Source organism: Cornus florida, unplaced genomic scaffold (assembly GCF_030987335.1).
Source record: "Cornus florida cultivar Cherokee Brave unplaced genomic scaffold, ASM3098733v1 CherokeeBrave_3.0.0_Hap2_Chr10, whole genome shotgun sequence".
NCBI classification, from domain to species: Eukaryota; Viridiplantae; Streptophyta; class Magnoliopsida; order Cornales; family Cornaceae; genus Cornus; species Cornus florida.
This window is the reverse complement of record NW_026775580.1, coordinates 37,518,411-37,532,647: the sequence shown is the minus strand read 5'-3', so window position 1 is coordinate 37,532,647 and position 14,237 is coordinate 37,518,411.

Here is a 14,237-nt window from a genome sequence, read left to right as displayed (position 1 = left end):
GAAATGAATTGTACAATAAATCTTTCAAAGATAGAAGTACACAGTTCTGCTCACGACTATAGTAAAGATGAATATATATCTGAAGCCCAAAATTACTACAGTAGAATGAAATGTAAGAGAGGAAATGAAAGCAGAGGGAATGAAAGCTCAACGAATGCTTCTTTAATGCTTTTTAGGAATGGTAGAATGCTCTCTATAATAGTGTAATTTTTGATGCAGACCAACCTCTGTATTTATAGATAAACAATGGTCGATATAGCTGTTGTAGGTGGTTGGACAACAATAAATGAAAAAGTTTTCGTTATAGATCAAAACCCTAGAAGGAGCCGGCTCTTGTAAACAAGAGGAGGCGGCTCCCTAGCCTTGAGAGTCGGCTCTCCTTTTTGGGAGCCTGCTCTTTGGATGGAAACTTCATTTTTCGTTGAAAAAAGCTTTTAGAGCCGTCTCTAATTGAAATGGAGCCTGCTCTAATTTTCTGAGCCTTCTCTAGATTTTTAGAGCCTTCTCTACTTTCGTAGAGCCTTCTCTACTTTCCCTTGAGCCTTCTCTATTTTTTGTAGAGCCTTCTCTACTCTACTTTCAGTAGGAGGCTTAAAATGAATTCCAGTATGATGTAAGGCTCATATGAATGTGTTCAAAAACCTAATGAGCTAATTTTATGTTCTTTGAGAGATGAAATGAGAATGATATGCATGAATTGTAATTTTGAGCTTCAAAATATATTCAACTAAACTTTGACATTGAATCTTAGTATCTCACCATCCTATCTACCATTTTCTTCATTTCTTGATCATGATCGTCTAGGCTTGATGAAGATTTGCTGAAAAGCTTGAATGATCTTTGAAGACCGAGTTCTTCTTTATTTTCTTGCACTTTGATGCTTCTTTGAAATCATTGCTTGAGTGTTTGGAATGCTTGAAATGGAACTTCTAGCTCATCATTAAGGATTGAATGATTGAATAACTATACTTCACTCAATGAAAATATTAGTACATAAACATCATTAATGGATTGTAATCATCAAAACATAAGATTGACCTTTAGATAAAATCCTTGGGCCAACAGCATACATTCACAAGTATACTAAGAAATGTCAAAACGGAAACGCAATATGTGTTTATGTACAAGGATACACTCATAAGTGTACTAAGCAATACTAAATCCATGGTAGACCAAAACGAACTGAAGTAAACAATGTGCAAGCATGCTAGGTACAAGTATACTAAACGTAGATGAAATTCTACGAACAATTTAACAGAAACAATATCGCACCACACAACTAAACACATAGTGTACAAGGAAAATTAAATATGCTACCTATCACATAGGGGTCAAACATCAGAGACATATTACACATCGCCTATAACGCTAGCATGACAAACAGATATAGTAAATGGAAAACACATCATCTATACCAGCACATAACCATCAAATAGTTACATCCCTAACATATTTCTAAGGCATGCTTAAAACAACAAGGTATATAAACATGTAAGAATGACTATGCAAATAACAATCCCACGAAATCAAAATCAAGGAGGGATATAATGCCTCTCAGAAGGACAACTCACAAAAAGGAATCTGAAAACCCGGATGAGTCCGATCTCTCTCCGTGAGGAAAGGAATCATCTCCCTAGAATGAGCACTAAGGTTCCTAAAATAAAGAAGCTACAAGTCTTTCCCAAGACTGGCTCAAACACAAGGTGGAATCCTAACACCACACAAAACAAACAACGATGTAATGGATAGTCCCATTATTAACCATTACAAGACACCAATAAAAGAAATCAACTCAGGATGTCGATGAGTTCAATGAGAACTCTATAGGATCCTATCGGACCTCTAAACACAAAATCCCAAGTCTCCAGGGACGAGGGAGAGTAATTAATTGCACCAATGCAATTAATTACAAGAAAACACTCACACCCTAACCTAAGCTCGTAAGAGTTATCCAAGGCAAAACAAGAAGAATTCCAGGTCAACACACCTATCAAATCCCTAACCATCACTCTAAGAAGAAAAGACACGAGAACCCTGCTGTTGAGGCTCAAGAAAACAAACCTCCCAATCCCCAAGGAAGGACTCGAGTCAATTCGACTCATTGTCCCATGACACTAGAAACAAGACCCCAATGACATCATCACATCAAGGTCACCATAAAACCCTAAGAGATGACACCAACACCCCAGACACTCCCTGACCACGTTGTGAAGCCACGAAGGAAAAAGGAAAATGAAACAGAGCCTCCTTAACCCACGTCTCATTCCACCAGACACGGACTGCGACTCTACGCTCACATGAGCCTTACTCGCATCAAACGTCAGACCAAGGTCTTGGAACACCCAAACCAACAAAACAGACAACAAGGTTCCTGACATGGGGCCCTCATAGAATGAATTTCTCCTACCCAACGAAGAAACTCCGCAAAACAAGAATGTATTTGGGGGACACAACGGACTCCAAGAGATAATGCCCTAGCATTAATCTCTGCCAACCTTGCTGGAACAACCCACAATACCTAAGCAAGACATAGGAATAAATAGCTACTAAGTAACATAACAACGGACTACATACTCACACAATTAGTAAGGAATCATATAAGGCATGTCAATGTATACATCATACAGTCACGCAAAAAAATAAAAAGCACATGTAATACATGAAAGAAAACAAGCATAACCCTTATGCTCAGTAGATAAACGTAAATCAACATGCTAAAACAGACAAGCACATACAATGTACTAAGACTTACAAGTATATATAATGTACTCAGACAGACTAACACATACAATAACTAAAGCAAACAACCATATATATCATGCTGAGACAGTTAAAGAAACTTCTAAACATACGTCCACATAAGCACGTAAACATGTGATCACATTCAACATGTTATCAAAAGCAATTAAACACATAGAGCATGGCAACACAAGCATGATATGTACCCAAAACCCGACGTCATAAGGTTTTCGAACCTAGGAGCTCTGATACCACTTGTAGTGACCCGAGTTTTATTCAACCCGTGACCTAAAGATTATCCCGATAATGGATTCGAAATGCAGAAGCAAATGATAAACTAAAGTCTCTAGGGATATAAATCATTCCTAAGACATCAATGTGACCTTCCATGAAGTCACGGAACTTAAAGAAAATAAAAGGAGTAAACGGTGTTAAAAACGAGCAAAATTCGTCAATGAAGGGCAAAAATGGTCAATTCACAATTAGAAAGGGAAAATTGAATCTAAATAAGTCAAACAAGGTGAATAAAACCTAATCTAATTATTTCACAACATTCCAAGAGGTTCTAAGTGTTGGGAAACGTGCTAGTTTTAAAATTTTTTCGAGGGATTTAAATTCATAGATCTTGATTCATCACATAGAGACAAGTTTTATGCAAAAAAATAAAATAAAATATGATGTATTATTCAACTAAAAGATTGAATACTTACATCAAGGTTTGAGTAAACCTCAGATCTCTCCTCTAAAGTGAATGTTCTCACTTATTGTAGATCCCTTTTGCTAGACATCTTTTCCATGGATCTCCATCTTCTTGGTAATGGTCTTGCCTTTAGGAATCACTCATAAGCCTCCTTGAATGACCTTGAAAAACTAGGCTTGTGGGAGCCTCCATTAGATGAGAACATAAACCCTAATTTTCTAGAGAGAGAAAATTTATTCCTTTTTCCTTCTCATAAAAATCACTCCCTAAAATATACATAGACCATGTATATTTATAGGCAACATAAAAATAAAGAAAAGGAAACAACAAATCCTTCTCCATCTCTAATTCATATGTCTCAAATCTAATATGATTCCAATATCAAGTTGGGCTATGAGTGAGAATCCATTGGGCCTATTATTTTATTGGCTACAATGAATTAATAATTGGCCCGGTCCATGGACCCAATTCAATTAATTCATAAATTAATTTCTACTCCACTAAAAGAAATTAATTGAACTCCAATTAAATAATAAATAACCTCTAAGTCAATATTGCACTTTGACCCCTCTATGCATAATTAGTTATCGGATAAATATAGCCATCAATCCGACTACTTAATTAATATATTTATTTTGGTACCTTTGATTATTTCTGGCTCGATCACAATAAAACATTTGTTTGACAAAAATAATAATTTAAATAAATAAATATATAATAAATCATTTTGTCTAAAAACACACGAAGGCCTTCGAATTTACTTTGTGATCAACCATAATCAATACAAAATAAATACAAGTAGCAATGATGCAAATATTGAAAATATAACCCTCTAACTATTAATTACATAACTACCCAAAGTGTCGGTCTAAGGATCCCGAAGAATCCGCCGAACAAATCAAAGTAATTATTAATTAATAAAAGAGTCTATACTTTTCTCATGCTTAAGAGTCAAATGCCATGACGGTGATAGGGGGAGTAATTGCATACGACGGCTCTCGCAATATATCTCAACCTAACGCGGATCCAGTTCAAGTCTTAATTAATTATGAGTCCATCCATAATTACCGACTATGAACAATTTATAATTACTATTTATATATCATGCATTGATTGTCATCACATACATATATATAAATATTTCTTGTAATTAACTGGACACTATCAATTTCATAGTGAATTGAAACATAATACATTGAATTCACCAATTATATAAATCATAAATATGTCAGATATGTCAGGAACATATGTCAATACAATCCAGATAGGAATTTGCTATGCCAGGGCATATAAATCCCAACAGCTCCCACTTGCCCTCATAGCCAATTCAAATTGCACCTAACTCCAATGTTATCTAGATGATGATCAAAATTATTGATCAATGACACCTTTGATAATGGATCAACAAAGTTGTGTTCCAATGCAATGTTTTAACTACAAGTGCATTTTCTTGCCGGACAATATCATGTCGAACATGATACTTCCTCTCAGTGTATCTTGTTCCTCTATGGAACCTTGGGTCATTGGTTTGGACTACTTCTGCACTATTGTCACAATATAGCTCGATAGGCAGGCTAGTATGCTCCACAACCTCTAAATCAGTGAGATCAAACCAATAGGCTTATATTGCCACCTTTAAGGCTGCAATATGTTCCACCTGCAGGTTTGAGTCAACAGTTGAAATCTGCTTGACAATCTACCAACTGATTTCCCTTCCATTAAGTGAACATACACTAAGTCATGAACCTCATAGTATCTACTTCTGATTGAAAATCAGAACTAGCATACCTGACTAGGACCATATCATCACATCCATAAATGAGTATGATATCATTGATTCTCCTTAGGTACTTAATGATATTTTTCACAATAGACCAGTTGTCAAGTCCAGTATTGGACTGATCTCTACTGACTATCCCTACCATGTAGCGGATGTCCTGTTTGGTATAGACCATGGCATATATGAGACTCTCATATGCCGAAACATATTGTTCCAGTCTCATTTGCTCAATCTCCTCTGCTAGTCTTGAAAAACTACTTACTAGAGAGAGCGATCCATATCAATAAAGCAAGAACTCATTCTTTGAGTTATGCATACTAAACCTGGTCAAAACTTTATCAATGTAGGATTATTAAGATAAGCCTATTTTCCTTTTAACCTGATCTTGCAAAAGCTTGATCCTAGGAATATAGCTTACATCTTGAAAATCCTTCATTTAAAAGTAATTGAACAACTACCTTATAATTGATGACAAAACTTCCACGTCATTATAAATGAGTAGGATGTCATCAATATATAGAATTAAGAAAAATAATGACATTCCCTTGTACACTCATGATTTATTCACTAAGAAATCTTCTGGTATCTTTTTGTAGATTAACTTGCCTTCGATAGGAATCACCCTACTAGAAAATTCTACAAGATCCCAGAATTTATTAGAATACATAGATTCCAACTCTGATTTCATAGTAACTCACCAAAACGATCTGTATCCACATCGGTTCACGCTTCCGTGTAGCTTACTGGGTCCAACTCATGTTTAACAGGGATGTCCATAATGGTCTTACCTAAAAACATGATTCTGTCGAATTGGATGATAATCCTCCCACTACATCAATGTACCGATGCAAGAATCTGTGTAGTAGATGATGCTAACACATCAATAGGGAATTCATATATTATTCTCAATCTCTATAATAAGTGTGTTCACATGTGGTACATCTGGTACTCATACTAAATTCTCTAACATTATGCTACTAGGTATGTGATTCATAATATGATTCTCCTATAGATAAACAGTGAGTGAAAATAATCAACTTTTATCTTTGAGATCATAAAATAATCCATCCTAGTGACATTTAGAGTAGCTATCAAATCTAGCATGCCTATGATCTGATTCCAACTTACTTGTCCATATCAAACGCACGTGTGCAAGACTACCCCATATGTGCATATGATTCAAACTAATATTTAGTCAAAAACACAGCTCAACGGTATCCTTGAGACAGACTAAGATGGAATGCAGTTCATAATGCGCATCGATGTCATTAACGCTAAACTCTTAAATGAAAGAGATAATGTGGCATTACTGATCATAGATCTAACCATGTTAAGTGGAATTCTGTTATTCCTATTTGACACCTAAATTAATTTAGCGTCAATTGCGGAAAACTGGTACACAACACCCTCATTGACCATATAGTTTTTGCACTATCCCAAGAAATACTCAAATACTCGATCAGATCGAAGTGTCTTGATAAGTTTACCTAATCTGAGCTCCACATCAGTCTTGACCCTCTCGGAATATACTAAAAGTATAAGACTTGTGTCGCAACAGGTAAATTTATCCAAAACGTGAGTAATCTTGATTGGATGTTCATAAGACTACACGTGTACGTGTGTACCGACTCCAATTGTTCTTTATGTCTATTTCATTTGGCTGATTAAGCCCTTAGAGTTATCTATCCTTCAAAACAAGATTCACAAGTTTGGTTTAGGCTCCTCTGCCTCACTAGGTAATAAACCTTCTTTAACCAATCTTTAAATCTCATTTTGATTGATTACAACCCAAAAATAGACACCAAAAATACAATGAGTCAGGAATAACAAATTTTCTCTTAACATTCAATCTAGAAGATGCAACATTACTTTCTACATCCTGCAAATCTTAAGAGCTTGTGATTATAGTATATTAACCATCTTTCAATACACCAGAAGCAATCACATATCTATTCAATTTTATAAAACCAGTTTTACAAAATAACGATCTAGTTTTTTTTTTTATAAGTTAAAAGTGAAATAAGAATGAGATTGCGTTTCACTTCTGTGCATAAAGATAGTTCTCTAATACTATTATCCTCATACTCTCTAATTTCAGACGTAATACTCCCACTGACTTAGTTACAACCTTGGCATCAGGTCAAAAGATAAATATATACCCATATCATCAAGGCTTCTGGATTCCAGAAATCCTTACAATAAATTGCAAACATGTTTAGTGGCTCCAGAATCTATCCATCAGGAATCCTAATTTAACCCTCTTGGACCTTCTTGAAGCTTCATAGCATCCTTTGATGAAGATTACATGGCTTTAAATAAATTTACAATTTGATATACAATGGAAAAAATTAAATTACATCATTGAACTTTCAAACGGCTAAATCAAAGCCTTAATTACATTCATCCAAAGATAAAATTACATTCATTTAACCTATAAGCTTCATCCATGGCCCAACCATACATCATCAATCATTCACAATCATTCATACATCATTATGTATCAATATATATCAACATATTAAATCATACATCAACATACATCAATAAAAATATATATGAATATAATTTTGGATCCATGAATGATGATTTTCATAAAATCATGATCTCTAGTAATGAATCAAACCATGCTCTGATACCACTGTTGGGAAACGTGCTAGTTTTAAAATTTTTTCGAGGGATTTAAATTCATAGATCTTGATTCATCACATAGAGACAAGTTTTATGCAAAAAAATAAAATAAAATATGATGTATTATTCAACTAAAAGATTGAATACTTACATCAAGGTTTGAGTAAACCTCAGATCTCTCCTCTAAAGTGAATGTTCTCACTTATTGTAGATCCCTTTTGCTAGACATCTTTTCCATGGATCTCCATCTTCTTGGTAATGGTCTTGCCTTTAGGAATCACTCATAAGCCTCCTTGAATGACCTTGAAAAACTAGGCTTGTGGGAGCCTCCATTAGATGAGAACATAAACCCTAATTTTCTAGAGAGAGAAAATTTATTCCTTTTTCCTTCTCATAAAAATCACTCCCTAAAATATACATAGACCATGTATATTTATAGGCAACATAAAAATAAAGAAAAGGAAACAACAAATCCTTCTCCATCTCTAATTCATATGTCTCAAATCTAATATGATTCCAATATCAAGTTGGGCTATGAGTGAGAATCCATTGGGCCTATTATTTTATTGGCTACAATGAATTAATAATTGGCCCGGTCCATGGACCCAATTCAATTAATTCATAAATTAATTTCTACTCCACTAAAAGAAATTAATTGAACTCCAATTAAATAATAAATAACCTCTAAGTCAATATTGCACTTTGACCCCTCTATGCATAATTAGTTATCGGATAAATATAGCCATCAATCCGACTACTTAATTAATATATTTATTTTGGTACCTTTGATTATTTCTGGCTCGATCACAATAAAACATTTGTTTGACAAAAATAATAATTTAAATAAATAAATATATAATAAATCATTTTGTCTAAAAACACACGAAGGCCTTCGAATTTACTTTGTGATCAAACATAATCAATACAAAATAAATACAAGTAGCAATGATGCAACTATTGAAAATATAACCCTCTAACTATTAATTACATAACTACCCAAAGTGTCGGTCTAAGGATCCCGAAGAATCCGCCGAACAAATCAAAGTAATTATTAATTAATAAAAGAGTCTATACTTTTCTCATGCTTAAGAGTCAAATGCCATGACGGTGATAGGGAGTAATTGCATACGACGGCTCTCGCAATATATCTCAACCTAACGCGGATCCAGTTCAAGTCTTAATTAATTATGAGTCCATCCATGATTACCGACTATGAACAATTTATAATTACTATTTATATATCATGCATTGATTGTCATCACATACATATATATAAATATTTCTTGTAATTAACTGGACACTATCAATTTCATAGTGAATTGAAACATAATACATTGAATTCACCAATTATATAAAGCATAAATATTTCAGATATGTCAGGAACATATGTCAATACAATCCAGATAGGAATTTGCTATGCCAGGGCATATAAATCCCAACACTAAGAACTTTGGACAAGAATCCCATAAAATGCCCTTTCCCAGTTTAAGCAAAAACTGACACTACTTCACTAAAACTTGAATAACTCCCACTGTGATTTAAGTCTAAGAATGGAATTGGTACCATTGGAAATCTGACTTTAAATAAATTAATTTAGGCTTAGGAATCACCCCATTTGGGTTAAAAATGAAGCAAATATAGCCATTTGAAGTCGGAACAACAGTGCTGTTACAAAATCTGAAGGGCAGCTGAAAGTGGGTTATTTCGGTCGACTGAAACTCACAAAAATTGTGTTGAAAACATTTTTTTAAGTGGAGGTTGCTTCGGTCGACCGAAATAGGCCATTGGTCGACCGAAATGGTCTTGAACAGTGAAAAAGGCTACTGGAAATGAGTTTTTACTATGCATTGAAGTTTCTAAGAGTCATTAGTCAACTGAACTAACATTTCAGACAACCAAAATCACTTAGAAAGCTGTTGTAAGACCTGTTATGCCCAAGAATTGTTGAGGCTTCACCCAAGCCTCAAACCCCAACATGAATGTGGTCCAAAAACAAGATTTTAAGCTATGTAAGCATGTCGACAAGTGTACTTTACATATTGAAGTGTGTTACAATGGCCCATGGCCTCATTAAATATCATTTACAAGATTTTACATGCCAAACCTCCAAAGTTGATAAAAAATACATTTTTCAACCAAAAGTGGCGCCAAATGAGTACAAGTGTAAATATAAACATACTTGGCCCTTGGCCTCATATCGTACATGCCAAAAACATTACAAAAAGTGTACATATGTACCCATTACATATTTAGAACAAAATTACAAGTTTTGTCATATAAAGCTGCAAATAGGATGTCATGCCAACATTTTCATGAAGTCTGCGAAACTTCCATGGCAAAGTGTGCATCCCAAATCGAGGTCCATGTACCAGAAAAATGTCCCCACTACGTGGGTGAGTAACATAAAGCTACTCGTAAGAGATGAGTATGCATCAACCTAGGATTTTGTAATTATATCACCTTAAGGTGAAACATATCAAAGGGCTTATGCCAACTAACGTCTATGTCAAAATGAGACTCAAGGAGCATCCTAGGCTACTCATGCAATTTAAAGTGAACAACGACATACAAGTGTACATGCTCAAGTATACTAAATAATATTAAAACAAGTTCTATAACATACAAGCACACATTTCAAAGTATACTAAATCATATTAAGACAAGTCCTACAATGTCTAAGCATATTTACGCAAGTATACATTTTATATGAAAATATCGTAAATCAAGTATACGAACACAAGTATACTAAGCTAAAAGAGATACGCCTAAGATAAGTATACACGGCACAAGTATACTAAATGAAATTTAAACTCATGGAGCAAGTATACAAGTAAGTATCAATTCTAAAGCTACAACTAATCTATGATTAACAACTTGAAATTAAATGCGAAATCAAATAGTGGAAAGACTAGGACATGTGGTCGCTAGACCAATCAAGTATTTTCTGGTAATTACAACCCACAAGGTACCACCTAGTGCGCACTTATGACTTAGAAGACTCTTGTCTCTGTACTAGAGCTAAACCCTAGCCATCACATAAATTATGTCCTCACAAGCTTTCCAAAACCAATAAGTTCAAAACTTATACAAAATCAAATGCAAGTTACCACATTCCATGCACAAGTAAGGTTAAGTCTACACAAACCATGTCCTAGAATTCAAGTCTAAATGGCATATGACATGTCATGTCTTCAATATGCAATTTATACACAAGGTAAGAATATTTTACAACAATTGTGCCACATTACCATCCTAAGCCACAAGTACTAAATAAGCTTCAATTTAGTAACAAGCTTTCAAGGTAAACAATTGTAATATTCTAACAAGCTATTCAAGACAGTGATATTACATATAATGCTAAGTCCAATTACCATTTTAAGATGTCCCAAGTACTAATTTTACATCTAATTAGTAAAATGCTAAGAAGGTAGTTTATTGCACTACATTTCATGAGATTATCACCTTAACATGAAAAGTCTCTAAATTTCAAATAAATTTCAATTAGGCTCAAACAAATATATGTAAAAGGATATAACATGGTCTTTGTGACGGCCCAAGATTTTCAACCCGGTGCGTCAGTGATGAACCGAAAGATGACCCGATAACGGATTTGAAATGCGAAAGCAAAAGACAAAATAATGGTCTCTAGAGATACAATATGGCTCTAAGACACCATTATGACCCTCAACGAGGTCACGGAACCCAAAGGAATCAAATGCGGAAGCAATATTTCAAAAATGGACAAGAATGCACCTAGGGGAAAAATCATCATTTCTAGCTTAAAATTGGGTGTCACTGAGTACACTATTGGAAAGACAATGAAAAATTAGTGAATTTAGACTCAAGAATCAGTTGATTCGGAGTCCGGATGAAGAATATATGGCTAACGGAAGAAGAAGGGGCAAAACGGTCAAAAAGGTGACAACCAAGAACATCTAACAGGTTACTAAGCCTTCCTAACCGGTTAAGAAACCAAAAATTTTGACCAAAATACTGCCCATGCACAGGTAACCGGTTACGAAGCCCCTTCTAACCGTTTACATGTGAAGGAGGCAGAATGGGCAGCCTAAAAACCTGGCAGCAGGGGTTTTTCCAGAAAAAATGGAAATTTGAGGGCCTAGATGACATTTTCTGGAAAAACACAAAGAAAAAATCCCCCTCAAAATCAAGTTTTCTACGTGATTCGCTAGAAAAATTGAAAAATGCGCACTGTGAAATGCCTAAAATGCCCTCCCAAGAAAACTAGTCCAGAGGGTCCAAAAAGCTGCTAAATGGAAAAACAGAAGCTGAAATTCGGGATCGATTTCCGATGCCAAGGTGACATTTTCTAGAAAAACATGAAGAAGAAACCCTCACTAAAATCACATTTTCTAAGTGACCATGTAAAGAATGGAATTTATTTCCCAAAGGAAATCCCTAAAATACCCTTAGGTCAGAATATGCAACAAAAGTGAAAAATGAGTCCGTAAGAGGCTCATTTCACCAAAGAAGAAGCTTTGCCCGGAGACGACCATGCACACAAACATAACTTACCTAGTAAGATGTGCTATAATGGTCCATGGCTCAAAAATATGGCCGATACAAAATATGACCCCCCAACGGCCAAAATGCCAAAAACGAAGTTTGGAACGAAAACTTGGAATTTAAAATCATGAGATGGTTTCAAAATGCCACTTGGCCTTTGGCCACACTTCATACATGGTGAATGAATGCTAATGGAAGAATCAAAATGGAATTCCCACACCCAATGCAAACATGGTGAAGCAAAAACTCAATATTTTCCAATACTTTTATAATATTCCATGAAGTAAAAATTTATATAGGATATAAATTACATGTCATTGGCCTCCGGCCTCATCTCATACACGTCAAATACATCGTAAAAAGTGTACTCATATACACATTACATATAAGGAATCAAATGTACACATGTTGACATATAAGACTACAATTGGCATTCCAAGCCAACCTTCACAAAAATAGAAGTCTTCAACTCCACAAGTCATCCAAGCATAATGGAAGTCTCAACTTTAATTCTTATACCTTAAATACGACCCAGTATCGTAGAGGTGAGTAATATAAAGCTACTCGTAGGAAATGAGCATGCATCGACCTACGTTTTACAAGTTTGCATGATTTAATTATTGTGGTTCATTCAACCTAACGTTTATGTCAAAGGTGAGACTCAAGGAGCATCCTAGCTACCTAAGATCATTTCTAGCATCAATCACCTCATCCATCCAATTTTAGCAACATAAGGTCATGCTTACACAAAGCAACAACATATAGATTCTCAAGGTTATCAACTTGAAGTCTAAAATGCAACATCAACTAAATATAACAATTTAGTATAATTAGAATATCTAAAACCACACATCAAGACATAGATTCTCTAGGTTATCAACTAGAAATCTAAAAGTGTGAAATCAACTAAATATATCAATTTAGTATGGATGTACTTAACAACATCAAAAATGGCCAATAGCTAAAACCACAAGTCAACAAGTTAAATATGATTGTCAACTTGGAATTGAATGCGAAAACAAATAGTGGAAGAGTTGGACATCACGCTCGGAATTCTGCCGAGACCTTAATGGTTATTCCGGGCACTAACCCGCAGGGAAGACCACCCTAAGTGCGCACTATCTCAATGACTTAGAGGACTCACGTCCCCGTACTAGAGCCAAACCCTAGCCATCTCAACTCAACAAAGTTCCAAGATTCCAAAATAAGCCAAATAAGTTCATAACTTATACATATTACTACTACATAGTAACAAGTTAGTAATATAACTCTCAATTATGCATAATAAGCATTTCATATCCATAATGCTACGAAATTACAAGCCAACAATATATTCATATAGAAACATACTCTCATGAATATAAATTTAACAACAATGCCCTTCAATGCATATAACACAATCAAGTAAATACTTCATAAGTCTAAATCCATGATCTTAAAATAGAAGCACCTTCTAAAACATGATTAAATCCATGGATAAACAAGATAGAATCTAATTACATCAAAATAATTAAACTCTCTAGATTTCAAATCATTTCTAATTGGCCCCAATTTAATATATGCTAATAGACATATCATGGTCATTACATATATTTCCACAAAAGCTTAATTAGGCCCATGAAACCACAAAATTAGATTTTAATTAATTCTCTTAATTAAAGTCTCTAAATTTTTAAACTTAACCAAATGCTTTCAAATTAAAGTATGTTAACAAACATGCCAAAACTTAATTTAGAAGCATAATACAACTCAATTTCATGCAAGGTACGGCCATGAACTTTAATCTTTCACAAAAGATAAATATTAATTAAAAAGACCAATTCTTATTTAATTAATCCAAATGTAATATATGTTAACCAACATATT